The sequence below is a fragment of the Vipera ursinii genome, assembly GCF_947247035.1.
Source record: "Vipera ursinii genome assembly, chromosome: 2".
Taxonomy (NCBI): domain Eukaryota; kingdom Metazoa; phylum Chordata; class Lepidosauria; order Squamata; family Viperidae; genus Vipera; species Vipera ursinii.
Window position 1 is genome coordinate 134534962 of NC_139513.1, and position 13694 is coordinate 134548655.

General features: G+C 38.4%; 1 protein-coding gene across 1 annotated transcript in view; it reads left to right on the top strand.

Annotated features, from left to right (window-relative positions):
• PRKCA (protein kinase C alpha) overlaps positions 1-13694 on the top strand; it is a 225258-nt gene that overhangs the window by 20437 nt on the left and 191127 nt on the right. The window lies entirely within an intron of this gene.

The following is a 13694-nucleotide window of genomic DNA, read 5'->3' on the forward strand; positions in this document are numbered from 1 at the left end:
TCATGCACTGTTTCATTTCAGCAGAGTTTCCTAAAATTAAATGTCATGTAATCTGCATATAGAGAACTCTTTAATTTTTCATGAAATGAATCTTTGTGGTTTATTTTGGTAGAGAACATTTTTCTTGTCGGGAGCTGCTGTCTCTGTGTGGGTGTTTTGAAAAGTGGTTTCACTCTCTGTTGGGTTTCCTTTAATACTCCCTTCTACCTTTTCCCTCCATTACTAATCGGCATGAGTTTAATATTCAGCTGAACCTTTGGTCATTGATTTATAGTTTGTTTATTTTGTGGCACAGTATAAGAGAAAACAAACTGTTTCAAAGCAGTGTCGGTTGCTTGCAGTGAAGTCTTTTAAATCTTGGGTTGGAGAAGAAATCCATTTCTGTAAACTGCATTATTAACGTATTAAGTCATAATATGTACTCAACAAAGCTGAAGCATATGCTTTGAAAATGAATACGAAAACTAACTTGCCACACATCAGACTTAAAAATTCATCTACCACAGTATAATCCATGCCAGATCTCAGCACCCCTCAAAGGACTTGCACAGAAGACTTATTCAGCTATTTCATTTTCTCTTGCCTGGACATTTTATGGATTGAAACTAGAAATTTCTGCCTTTGAAATATGTGCCGTGGCCTCTTTCCTGATGCCTGTAACTTTATCATGGATATCCTTTCCCTGAGATGCCGATGGAGCATTAATGTACTATTAATATCTCTAAGCAATATTCTTCCTGTTTATAGTTTAATATTGTTATTGAATATTGATTGTATAAGTTAGTGTTTTACCATGGAAACCGTTTGTATTAGCTAGATGAATGAAGCAGCATTTAGTCAGATAATTTCATCCTGTCAGAGAGCAACTGATGGTAATAGTTGAAGATTGCTACGTGATACCTATAAGATTTTTTTAAAGCCTTTGCCCTGTGGTTGTCTGATCTGATTATCGACTTGATAAACACTGTTGGCATGAACCTTTGCAGAGGTCATGACCACCACACCACAAAAACTATATTTAACGATCGTGAAATTTGAGCCACGAGATCTGATTTTAGAGTGATACTGAAAAGGAACAGGACATTAAATTACAGTCTCTTACAGCTGATAGCTAGCAATATATTGTTCAATCTTGTCACGCTAACAAAAGAGATGGTTTCTCTTATATTAAATGTTCAAAAGGTAGAGAAATGTGGTGCCACTTTGTGAGAACTGGAATGTTCCCAGTTCAAATAGTTCCTTTGTTGCCTTAAATGACCTCCTGGTCATGTTACCATCTCGAGAAGGAGATTCAGAGAGTTCATGACTTAACCATTCCTTTAGTGACTGTCCAAAGTTGCAGTGGCACTGAAAAAGTGACTTATGAGTCACGTATAAGTTTTCACACTTACCACTATTGCAGCATCTCCGTGATCATGTTATCAAAATTCATTTAGTGACCATTCAAAGTTACAGCAGTGTTGAAAGAAGGGATTCATGAATATTTTTCAAACTTATGATTGTTGCAGCATCCCCATGGTCACGTGATCCCCTTTTGTGACTTTCTGGCAAGCAAAGTCAATAGGCAAGCCAGATTCACTTAATAACATTCACTAATTTAACAACTGCAGTGATTCACTTAACAACTGTGGCAAGAAAGCTTGTAAAATGGGGCAAAATTCATTTAACAATTGTCTTGCTTAGCAACAAAAATTTTGGGCTCAATTGTGGTCATAAATCGAGGAGTACTGTACATTTTCTTTGGAGCAGTTTGTCAGAATTGTATGAATTTATTCCAAGTGCTATACTAGTGCTAGGTTTTACACCCTGTTCCGAGTACAGATATTCATGGTCCACTAGAAAGCTAATGTTATACAGTAGTTCAGCTGTTGAATTAGGACGAGGAAGATCCAAGTTTTGATCCATCCCTAACCATGGAGATTCACTGGTTCCCTTTAGCCTAGGTACACTTTCTCAGTTCAATGTTATTACCAAGAAAAAAATATGTGCTTGTGTGCATTTGAGCACTTGAATGAAATGTGGGATATACATTTAATCAAATAAATAAAATGATTTCCAAGAGAAGGTTCTTCAGTACAAACTTTCTAATGAAACCATGCAGTTGGGCATGTCTGTTGATTTCTCCATTGTCATGAACTTCAGTTCAGTCACTTTGAACCTTTGCATTGTAAATATTAAATTTGTAAATATGGCCTTTAAACTCTGGAGGCATCTGATCTCAAACACAGAAAACGATTGGAACCTGTGCTTCAGTCAGGAAGCGATTGGCAAAATATAAGCAATGCAAACATCCAGCGTGAAAGCCAAGCTACTGTCAAAAGAAAAATTATCAGGTACAGTCAGGGCTTTTTTTCTCATAGAACGCTCAGAACGGAGTTCCGGCACCTTTTTTGGTTGGAACCTTGTAGGGTAGGCAAGGCAGGTTGTATGACATGTGTGAGTTCCGGCACCTTTTTCTTTTACAAAAAAAACACTGGGTACAGTCCAAGCTGGGAATAAACAAAATGGAGACTGCTTAGGAAAGAAGGTTCAGTTTATTTAGTTGCCAGAAACTTCAGTGACACAGCATGTTTCTGGGGTATTTGACAAAATGGAGCTGGGAGTGGTGGGTTTTTATATCTTCTTTGGGCTTTGCATTTGAGGTTCTTCCTGTTCCTGTGACATGTATTTGACCTGAGCTTGAGTGTGCTCTTTTGGTATTCTAATGGTGGTGGTGGGGTTAATCCTATTATGTCCTAAAGATCAGGCCCTGCTTCTCTGGGGCTGTGGCTGAAGGCATTTTACTTATGAATAGGTGGCCCAGTCTTTCTGACTAGGATTATCAAATCTGCATTTCTACAGAGCTGGCCTACTCAGTTTCTGCCTGGGGAAACTTGGGCAGAAAAGCCATTTAAGTTTTTTTTCCCCTCCATTATTCCTTTGGGGAAATATAATTGTTAAATAGTGGGTTCTTTGGTGCAGGAATGACGACATGAGGCTGAGTACAAGATAACTCATACTTCATTTCTTACTAGAACTGTACTGAAGCATGGGCTGCAACCAGCCGCAATATATAGTCTAGCCCTTAGGCGGCAGCCAATAGGTTTGAACCCACTCTTGCCACCTAGGGCTAGCCAATTGCAGGACAGGAGACAGTTAGTCTGGTTTGCTGGAGAGCCGTTAGCTGCTCCAGCAACATATGTGGTGTATCACCAAAACCCAGTACATAACAATAATATTCTGCCTTTTTTAATATTCCCCCAAATATTTCCTTTTTTGGAGGGTTGGAATGCTGACTTCTTACACTACTATAGGGATTTATTTCTTTATACTTGCTCCTTTGCCTGCTCCTAAGTGCTGCATTAACTTCTTTGGATTAGGCTGTTTTTTTCCCCTGAGACTGCCAGGTATGTTGCAGAATTTGCAGAGGTTTAGGCCAATTTGGTCAACAGCTGTGATCGATTAATTTGAGGTTGTATTCTTGTGAACGGACTGATAACAAATGCTTTAATTTTGCATCTCACAATGTCTCTTGTCTCAACATGTGCCCCTTGAGTGCTTGAATGAAATGTGGGATATAAATAAGTACATAAATGTACATTTGAGTACATTTAATCAAATAAATAACATGATTTCCAAGAGGAAGGTTCTTTAGCACAAACATTCTAATAATGGGCATGTCTATTCATTTCTCCATTGTCATGAACTTCAGTCACTTTGAACCTTTGGGTTGTAAATATTAAATTTGTAAACATGCCCTTTAAACTCTGGAGGCATCTGATCTCAAACACAGAAAACAACCCCATTGGAGCCTGTGCTTCAGTCAGGAAGCGATTGGCGAAATATAAGCAATGCAGACATCCAGCATTAATTCCAAACTACTATTGGGATTTATTTTCTTTATACTTGCTCCTTTGCCTGCTCCTAATAGTGCTGCATTAACTTCTTTGAATTAGGCTGGGATTTTTTCTGAGACTGCCAGATGTGTTGCAGAATTTGCAAAAGTTTAGGCCAATTTGGTCAACAGCTATGATCAATTAATTTGAGGTTCTATTCTTGCGAATGGACTGACAACAAATGCTCTAATTTTGCATCTCCCAATATTTCTTTTTTTTATTATTGAAAAGTTTTAACATACAATTTATCTTTAAGAATCCCCCCTCCCCCTCCCTTCTCCCTCCCCCCTACCTCTCCCCCCTCCCCCCCTCCCCCCCCGACTTCCCAGAGCTAAATACAAGGTATATATAAAAAAACAATCATAAACAACCATATACTAACAACCATAAACTCTAAAATCCATCACTCTCTAGCTTATATAGGATAAGACAAACCTTAGTAATATTAAATATATAGAGAGAAACTAAAATAGAAAAAGAAAAAAAGAAAGAAGACTTATTCAAATGCTACATGAAACTTCTTAACCCTATACTTGTTCTGGATAAACTCAACCCATTTTCTCCATTCCATAATATAGCGTTCTTGTGAGTGATCTTTCAAATAGGCCAAAATCTTCGCCATCTCTGCCAGGTCGGAGACCTTTAAAGTCCACTCTTCTATGGTCGGCAGTTCCTCTTTCTTCCAATACTGACCTATCAAAAGTCTTGCTGCCGTAATTAAATTTAACATCAACTTAGTGTCTACAACCGTAGCATCCGTAATTATTCCCAACAAAAAGAGTTGCGGACAAAACTTTATCCTTTGCTTAAAAATCTTCTGCATATTCCACCAAATTTTTATCCAAAAAACCTTGATCTTTTTACAAGTCCACCATACATGAAAATATGTTGCATCTTCATCTCCACATCTCCAGCATTTTGGCTGATAGTTCGGATACATACTTGCAAGCTTTTTAGGATCTAAATGCCATCTATAAAACATTTTATAAAAGTTCTCTCTTAAGTTTTGAGCTTGTGTAAATTTTACGTTCCTCACCCAAATCTTTTCCCACGTGTCCATTGTGATAACTTCCTGGACGTTTTGGGCCCATTTTATCATACAATCCTTAACGAGTTCTGTTTCTGAATCAATCTCTATCAACGCAAGATATATCCGTTTAATATGTGCTGGTCCCTGATTTCTAATTTGCTTTATCAGATTTTCATCAGTCATTGTAAAACCATTTTTCTGGTCTTCTTTCCACCTGGCCCGTAGCTGAGTATATTGAAACCAATTTTGAACAATCTTCTCGTCTCGCAAGAGACTATATGGCTTCAAACACCAATCATTTCTTTCCAAGCTTAGGATCTCCTTGTACGTAGTCACATCATGTTTGAAACCAGCATGTATATTTTCTATTGCATGTTTTGGAATTGCCCACAATGGTATCTTACAATCTAACTTATGTCTGTACTTCTTCCAAACTCTCAGCAATGCCTGTCTTAAAATATGCACTCTAAACACATTATCTACCTTCTTATCATACGACAAATATGCATGCCAGCCAAACAGCAAGTCGTGGCCCTCAAGATTTAATAATCTCTCTTGTGTCAAATTAATCCAATCACTTATACCTGCTAACGCAGCAGCTTCATAATATAATTTAAAATTAGGCATTTTAAGACCACCTCTTTCACGAGTATCCTGCATAATCTTAAGTTTAGCTCGTGGCCTTTTCCCTGCCCAAACAAATTTATTGATACCTCGCTGCCATTCCTCCAAATTAGAATCTTTCTTAAGAACCGGTATCATTTGAAATAAAAATAAAAATTTAGGCAGGACATTCATTTTTACTGCTGCTATTCGCCCCAACAAAGACAATTGCAGTTTTTCCCAACTCTCCATTTCTTTTTGGATTTTTCCCCATAATTTTTCATAGTTATTTTTATATAATTTTGTATTAGAGGGCGACAAAAACACCCCCAAATATTTAACCCTTTTGACAATCTCAAATCCAGTTAACCCTTCTAAAAGGGCCTTTTGCGATGCTGTCATGTTTTTAGCCAAAATTTTAGTTTTCTGTACATTAACTTTAAATCCAGAAACCTTCCCATATTGCATTATTATCTCCATCAGGTCCTCAACAGAGTTCTCCGGCTGGGTCACTGTAACAACCAGATCGTCTGCGAACGCTCTCAATCTATAATCCTGATCTCTAATCTGTATACCCTTAATTCTTTCCGAATTTCGTATTTTTACCAATAATATCTCCAATGTTAACACAAATAACAAGGGCGATAACGGACACCCTTGCCTTGTGCCCTTCTCAATATTACATACTTCTGTCAGACTATTGTTAACTATTATTCGGGCTGTTTGTTTTTGATATAATGCCCTGATTGGTTGCAAAAATTTATCCCCAAAATTCATTTTGTCTAAAACTTTCATCAAAAATTGCCAATTCAATTGATCAAAAGCTTTACATCTCCCAATATTTCTTGTCTGAAGAATTTCCTTTTTCTTTTCCTGCAACACAGTCCTTTTTCTGGAACAGTTTTTGACAATCTGGTGGTTCTTTTCTTTTATCTTTGATAGGTTGGGCTTTAATTCCCCTCTTAGCAAGTTTGGCATTGAAGATAACTGGAGGGCCCTAAGTAGAAAAATGGTGCTAGAGGCTGTAGTAGTAGCATTCTGAACTTGGATAACCAGTTAAGGAAATACTTTAATTACACAGCTGGCAATTGACTAAATTGCCCTGGCAATTGGTTACCTCCTTCAGTGATCTACAATTGAAATACAAACATGCTGTCAATCTCACATTTATGTGTGAACTTTCAAATGCTTTATTTTCAATATATAACATCCTTTTGCATGAATTATTTTATTGATACCACTGGAAAATTTGGGGATGTGGGCACAGGTAGTTTAAAATGTTGGTAATTTGATTTATGTCATGTATTCTTTTTTTTACATATACCTAACTAATGTGCATTGGGGAAGGGAACAGAGTCATTATAGGTGACGTGTATTTAGTTAGAAGGAACGTTATGGCTGCCTTGGCTTGGAATCTAAATTATCATAAACAAAACTCTCTTGATGGGATATTTCCTTTGCAAGTAGAGAAGAGTGGCCTATTTATGAATATTCTTCCTGTATTGTTAGAGGATCTTCAGAAAAGGATGTTGTGCTCTAACTGAGCCATGTTGTGGATTTAGGGAATCTTTCTATTTATAAAATGGCAACAAGGATCCAGACACTTCAGTGTAATTTCCCCCCTAAACCGTGCCATTTCTTGCTATATTTAGGCAGCTCCAAGAGACTTCCAAGCAAAAGTAAATATTTTCAAATGAAAATCCTATTTATTGAAATCACACCAGCCATTTAAAGGGCACAAGTTAAAAGAAATTCAGTAGTGATTATATGGCACTGACTGTTAATGAAAGAGAGAGAGAGAGAGAGAGAGAAAGGGGGGGGGAAGTATGTGGCCTGATAAACTGGGAAATTAAATTGAATGCATGGAAGATTGTCCAGCCATCGTATCCTTCTCAGTCCTACTTTGCTTGTAGCTGAAAAACTACTGGCTTTCGTTACAGCGCTGTTATAATGTAATAGTTACTGACAAGTTTTTTCCTAGTTGTCAAACTGTCCAGAAGGTTTCCTTCTTGGAAACATATGTAGACTTGCAGCTGTAGCGAAGGCAGTGTGAGATGGTAAGATGAGGTCAGTGTGAGGTGATACTACTTGAAATAGCAACAAGCAAGAGATAGTTGACTTATAAAACCAAGCGTATCAAACATTTATCCAGCACTTTACAAGCGTCCAAAGCATTGCAGTTATATCATTTCTGTAACTTTTACAGCAGTTAGGTATGTTGTTAAAAATGTCCATAGTACTTGAACACTAGAATGGACAAGCTAGCATTTCTAAAATGTTTGGGACTACAAGCCCAGGCAGTGCATTGTGGGAATTGTAGTCCAATATATTAGGAAGATGTACATGTTGCTGATTCCTATGGCAGTGCCTTTGTAATTTGTAAATGTAAAAATGCCTTGGGTAGAAGGGCAATCAATCAATTTTTCCTACAGAAAATATAATTTTGTTACTGTACTTTGTGACTCTGGGCAGGGAAAAAAATGATTTGAAGATATTTTTTGGAAATGGAATTTAAGTACAGTTTTCATGTTCCCTAAAAATTCTGTAAACATTGTCAGAAATTTAGAAATAGGTGATAAATATTTAAGAGATATTGAAGTTGTGGATAATCTTAGCCCTCTCCTTGATTAAGAGAGGCATCCCAAAGAGCTGATCCACTCACCGGCTTCTCTTTTTCATCACAGCCATTGAATCTGCTCTTGCATCTTCAATCTGCCTCTATTTCCCAGAGGTCCCAATGATATGCTGCGTTTATCAATGATTTTCCTCATAATGACTTAAGAAATAAATATCTGCTTTGGTGTTACGGAATATGATCAAATCATTATTCTTAAGTTTTAAATAAAATTTAATCTTTAAAATATAATTCTGAAAAAGTATGTGTATTTTCTCTGAAACAGTAGTTCAATAACATTTACCTAATGGCGATTTAAGTAATGAAAATTGCATCTTTCCCGGGAGAGGTTTAAATCAAATCTGTGTGATGGCTATGTAATTTTCCTTGCTTATTTTGAGATTTTTTTGTCCAGTGAGACTTCTGTTATTTGGCTGCTTAAGGCAGCCAGAGTTGTTTTCTGTCTCAACTTCTATTTTGGAAAAGGAAGATGGTAAAAGGGTTGAAGCTGTGTTAAGAGTACTTGAGCAAGAAGGAGCAGCATATATTCTGGATTGTGTAAGAATGGGATAGCTGCCCTAGATCTGGGCTTTTCAACCTTTTCACCCATTGTACCACTTTTAGGATATGGCAACATCCGAGGAGTACCACCAGTCGCCTAGCAAGGTGTCAAAAATTTGATGACCAAAAAAAAAAGGAAAAAAGTGATGAAGTACAGGTAGACCTCGACTTACAACAGTTTGCTTAGTGACTGTTTGAAGTTACAATGGCACTGAAAAAAGTGCCCCCAAGCCACAGCCAAGCAAGACACCTGCCTGCCCGCCCAGTGGCGTTCTTCCTCCTGTCTGAGGTTTTCATTGTTGTGAGCATTTCTGTTGAGGATTGGCAGTGGGGGTGGGGTGGGGGGTGTTTGGTTTTTATTCCCCCATCTGCTGGGTGATTGCAGCAGGTTTTGGTCACTTCACATGACCTGGGACACTGTGACCATCATAAATATGAATCAATTGCCAAGCATCTGAATGTAAATCACAAGACCCTGGGGATCCTGCAACATTCCACCTGATCAGCGCTTCATCTGGGCTCAGCAGAAGCACCAGGATCAGCGCCAAGCTCCAGCTGGAGCCTGTTGCTGATCCTGGCGCTTCCACTGAGCCCTGACAGCCCTGCAGCTCCAGCCATCTCTCGCTCAGACTTGTGTGGTGCTGCCACCAGTTCAGCTTATTCCCCTCCCCCGCTACCACTTTTCTAGGATGGTCGCGTACCACCTGCCAGGTGCCAATGTACCACAGGTGGTACCTGTACCACTGGTTGAAAAGCCATGCCCTAGATGCATAAGTAAGAGGGAAATTGAATGTTGGCCCTGTGTGTTGAAGGACTACTGCTAGGCTGCAAAATCCTTCTTCCCCTTCTTCTCTTCAATATTTTATTTGTATTAACAATCAGATGTGATTGAATTGCTATGCTATGAATTTCTATGAAGTACTGCAGCTAAAAGGGCAAGATTTTTGAAATGATATCTTCATATCATGTTATTCATTTAAAAATCACTCTGGACATGTGAGCAGGTGAATCTAAAGATTCAAAATATTGTCAGCTTGGAAGAACTCATATAAGTATATAATAACTTTTCATCATATCCTTGGCCTTTTCTTTACATTTGTAAATTTGAACACTGCAAGCATAATTTAATGACTGTCTCCATTTCTGTCATTGCTTGCGTTATTGCTGTGCAGCAAAGGCCTGATTTAAGGACAAGGTATATTTCAGGACACTGGAACTATGCAGTGGGTTTGAAAATTCATAAGTGAATACAGTTGTTTTAATCTTTTGAAAAGAAGCTTAATTTCTTCTGTTGGAGAAGATTTGAATAATAGGAATAATCATGCAGGTCTTGTAAATTGCAAATATTTTGATGAGCTCAATCCTCATGTAGTCTCATGGACTGGAATCCAAAGGACCAGCTCTGGAATATTTTTTTTGCCACAACCAAGAATCCAGTTTTGGAGAATGTAGGGGACTCCTCTGAATAAGGGGAGGTTGGAAGATGTAGTCAGGAATCAGCCATTTATCACCTACAGTTTCCTCTGATCTGTTCGTGCCTTTAGATCTTGGCCATAATTCTGTTTTTTGCTTCTCACCACAGTAAGACAATTTTAGTGGCTTCTTATTTTCTGTTTTGATTGGATATATATCATTAAGCATTTCTGTTTTGCATTACACTATATAACTTGGTAAAACCTTAGCAGCCTTTTATCCCATATAAAACAGTGACATTTACATCTGCTTGCTGTTAGGAATTTTGATATTTTGGAAGCTAAATTTTCTTAAGCAACCCTTTTGGCCTTGCACTGCATAGTTTAACCCACATCTTGACAGCTTATTTTGCAGATCAAACAGGAGAACAAAGTAATTATGAGATTAATGACATGTATTTTAGTACAAATTATATGAAGCATGACAAAGAAATTACAGGGAATTAGATAAAATTAAATGTGTATTCACTCTTTTCCATGAAAAGAACATGAATACTTTGTATTCTATAAAAATAAATAAAAAATAAGGGTGTTCTGCTTCCTGTTACTGTATCTTTTTATATATATATATACACTTTTATTTCTCTTGGCTTCATTTTGGAGGAGAACATTGGAATTCATTGGAGAATTGAGAGGCATTCATAGTATTAGCTTCTCTGCCTCAAACCTAACCAGGAGTATTAATATAATGGTGGCTGGAGCACTGTTCAACTCCAATAATGTGAATTGCTATGACTTAACAATATATTAAAAATATTCTTGGATATATTTGAGCGGCTGAGCAGGAGGTTTGTTTTTTTTAAACAGTGCCAGGAGAACTGGAATAAATGTCAAATACAAAGTGAAAGAGTGCATTTGTTTACTTTAGAGAGGGTTTACGGACATTCCCTTAAATGCTTATCAGTGACTTTTTCAAACTGAATAGAGGTTCTGAAGAGGATGCTTGGGTAATATTTCAGGCCGTAGGCAGCATGGGGTGAGGCATTATCAATACAGTGATGATATTCAATTATATGTCTCTATTCTAAGCTGATGCTGTCAAAGCTCTGTCCCAGTGTCTGGAGGCTGAAGAGGTCTGGACAGGGAAGAACAAGCTCAACCTAGCAAGACCAAGTGTCTATGGGTTTGTGGCCCCTCTGATCCCAGAACTGGCAATTATCCACCATTGGCTATAGGGTGGGGGGGAGTTGCATTTCCCAACTCATAACTTGTGTGCAATTTGGGGTTCTCCTGAACTCACAGCTTTTGCTTGAGGAGTGAGTGGCATCTGTCATCAGGAGAGCCTATGCACAACTCCAACTTATATGCCACTTGCAGTTTCTAGATTGGGAAGGCCTACTTCTGGCCATGCATGTCTATACATGCCTTAGTCACCTCCTCCTGGATATTGCAATATGCTCTGCATGGAGCTGTCCTTGAAGACCATCCAGAATTTGTAATTGGTCTAGAACAGTGTCCCCCAATCTTTTGGGCACCAGGGACCGGTTCTTTGAAGAGAGGTTTTTCCACGAACCAGAGGGGGCATGGTTTCACATGCTGCCTGCATCCTGTGAATGGGGCTTTGCTTGTTTGTGCGGCCTGGTTTTTGGCATTCCGTGACCCGGTGCCGGTCCATGGACCAGGGATTGGGACCCTTGGTCTAGAATGCAATGGAGCTTGCAGTCTTTAGGCACAGTTTGGTATGCCTGTGTAACACCAGCAGTGTTTTGCCGGTTGCATTTGTTTCCATTAGACTTCTGGGTTCAATTTGACATGCTCATTATTCACCTAATGAGTTTTGCATGCTACAGGAGTAGTTATTTGCAACACTGCCTATCTCTGCCTTCTCTAGAGGGCTAGATCTTTGCAAAAATTGTCTGAAGTAGAATAATTTGAGCCTGATCATTTGTTCCTCAAGTAAGAACACTGGGTTGATTCGTTTGATGAGCCATTCGTTTGTTTCTTTCATTGTCCACAATATTCTCAGGAGTCTTCTCCAACTCCACAGTTGAACCTTTGCTTCCATTCAGTGCCTCAGGGAATATCATGTCTTGCAAATTCTGATCTTTGTAGGGACCACATTTCAATATCTTTTCCAAGGCCGAAATGGCAAAGATTTCGGCGTATTTGAAGGACCATTCGCAACAGAGATATATTGTGGAGTGGAAAAAATGGATTGATTATATCCAGAATAAATATGGGACTAAAAAGTTTCATTTAGCATTTGAATAAGTATTGATGTGATATTTATATTGCTTGTAGTCATTTTACAAGAGCTAAAGTGCGGTAGACTTAATAGCTTATTGTTGTTAGCAGATGGTAGTTTATGATTGTTTTTACTTTTATACTTTTTATTTAGCTCTGGGAAGTCGGGGAGGGGGGAAGGGGAGGGGGCAGGGCTGGGTTGGGTTGGGAAGGGGGTGGGTGGGTGGGGAGGGGTTGTTTTGTTAAAGATAAAATGTATTGAAAAACTTTTCAATAAAAAAAATCTTTTCCAAGGCCTTCGTGGCTAATCTACCAAGTGCTAGCATATTTCTTGATTGTTTCTTCCTTTACTAATAGTACTAGTGTTGATGACTGATCCTAAAAGGCAGAAGTTGTCCACCACTTCTATATCTTCAATGTCGGTTCTAAAGCTGGTTGTTCTACCAATTGTCATTGGTTTGATCTTCTTTATATTTAATTTTAGTCCCATATTTTCACTGTGCTCCTTAACATTTACTACTAGGGCTCACAGCTGCTGTGCATTATTTGTTATCACAGTAACATCAATAACCTAGTGCAGGTTATTGGTGGTTCTTCCTCCAGTTTTAAAACCACACACAGACACCTTCTTCCAATCAAACTTCCTTTAAGATATTTTGCCATACAGGTTGAATAAATAAAGGGGGAGAATAACATCCTTGTGTCACTCCCATCCAAACTGGAGCCAGTCTCTTTCACCATGTTCTGCCTATGAGCTCCTCCGTCTCCTTTTACCAATAATATAATCAATTTGGTTTCTACATACAGGTGGGCCTCAACTACCAGCAGTACATTTAGTGACTGTTCAAAGTTACAACGGCACTGAAAAAAGTGTCTTATGATTATTTTTCACACTTATGACTATTGCAACATCCCCATGGTCACATGATCAGAATTCAGATGCTTGGCATCTGGTTCCTATGTATGAGGATTGCAGTGTCCTGGGATCATGTGATCCCCTTTTGTGACCTTCTGAGAAGCAAAGTCAATGGTGAAACCCGATTCACTTAACAACCATGTCACTAACTTAACAAGTGCAGTCATTCACTTAACAACGTGGCAACAAAAGTCATAAAATGGGACAAAATTCACGTAACTGTCTCTCTTAGCAACATATATTTTGGGCTCAATTGTGGCTGTAAATTGAGGACTACTTGTATTCCCCCTGGTGACGTCCATATACAGAGGGATTGTTTTGGTTGCTTGAAGATGGTATTAGCCATGAAGAAATCATTGGAGTGGTAGAAGTTGGTAAGTTGGTCTCCTGCTTCTTTTTGGATTCCTAAGCCATGCACTCCAACTACCTTTTCCTCTTT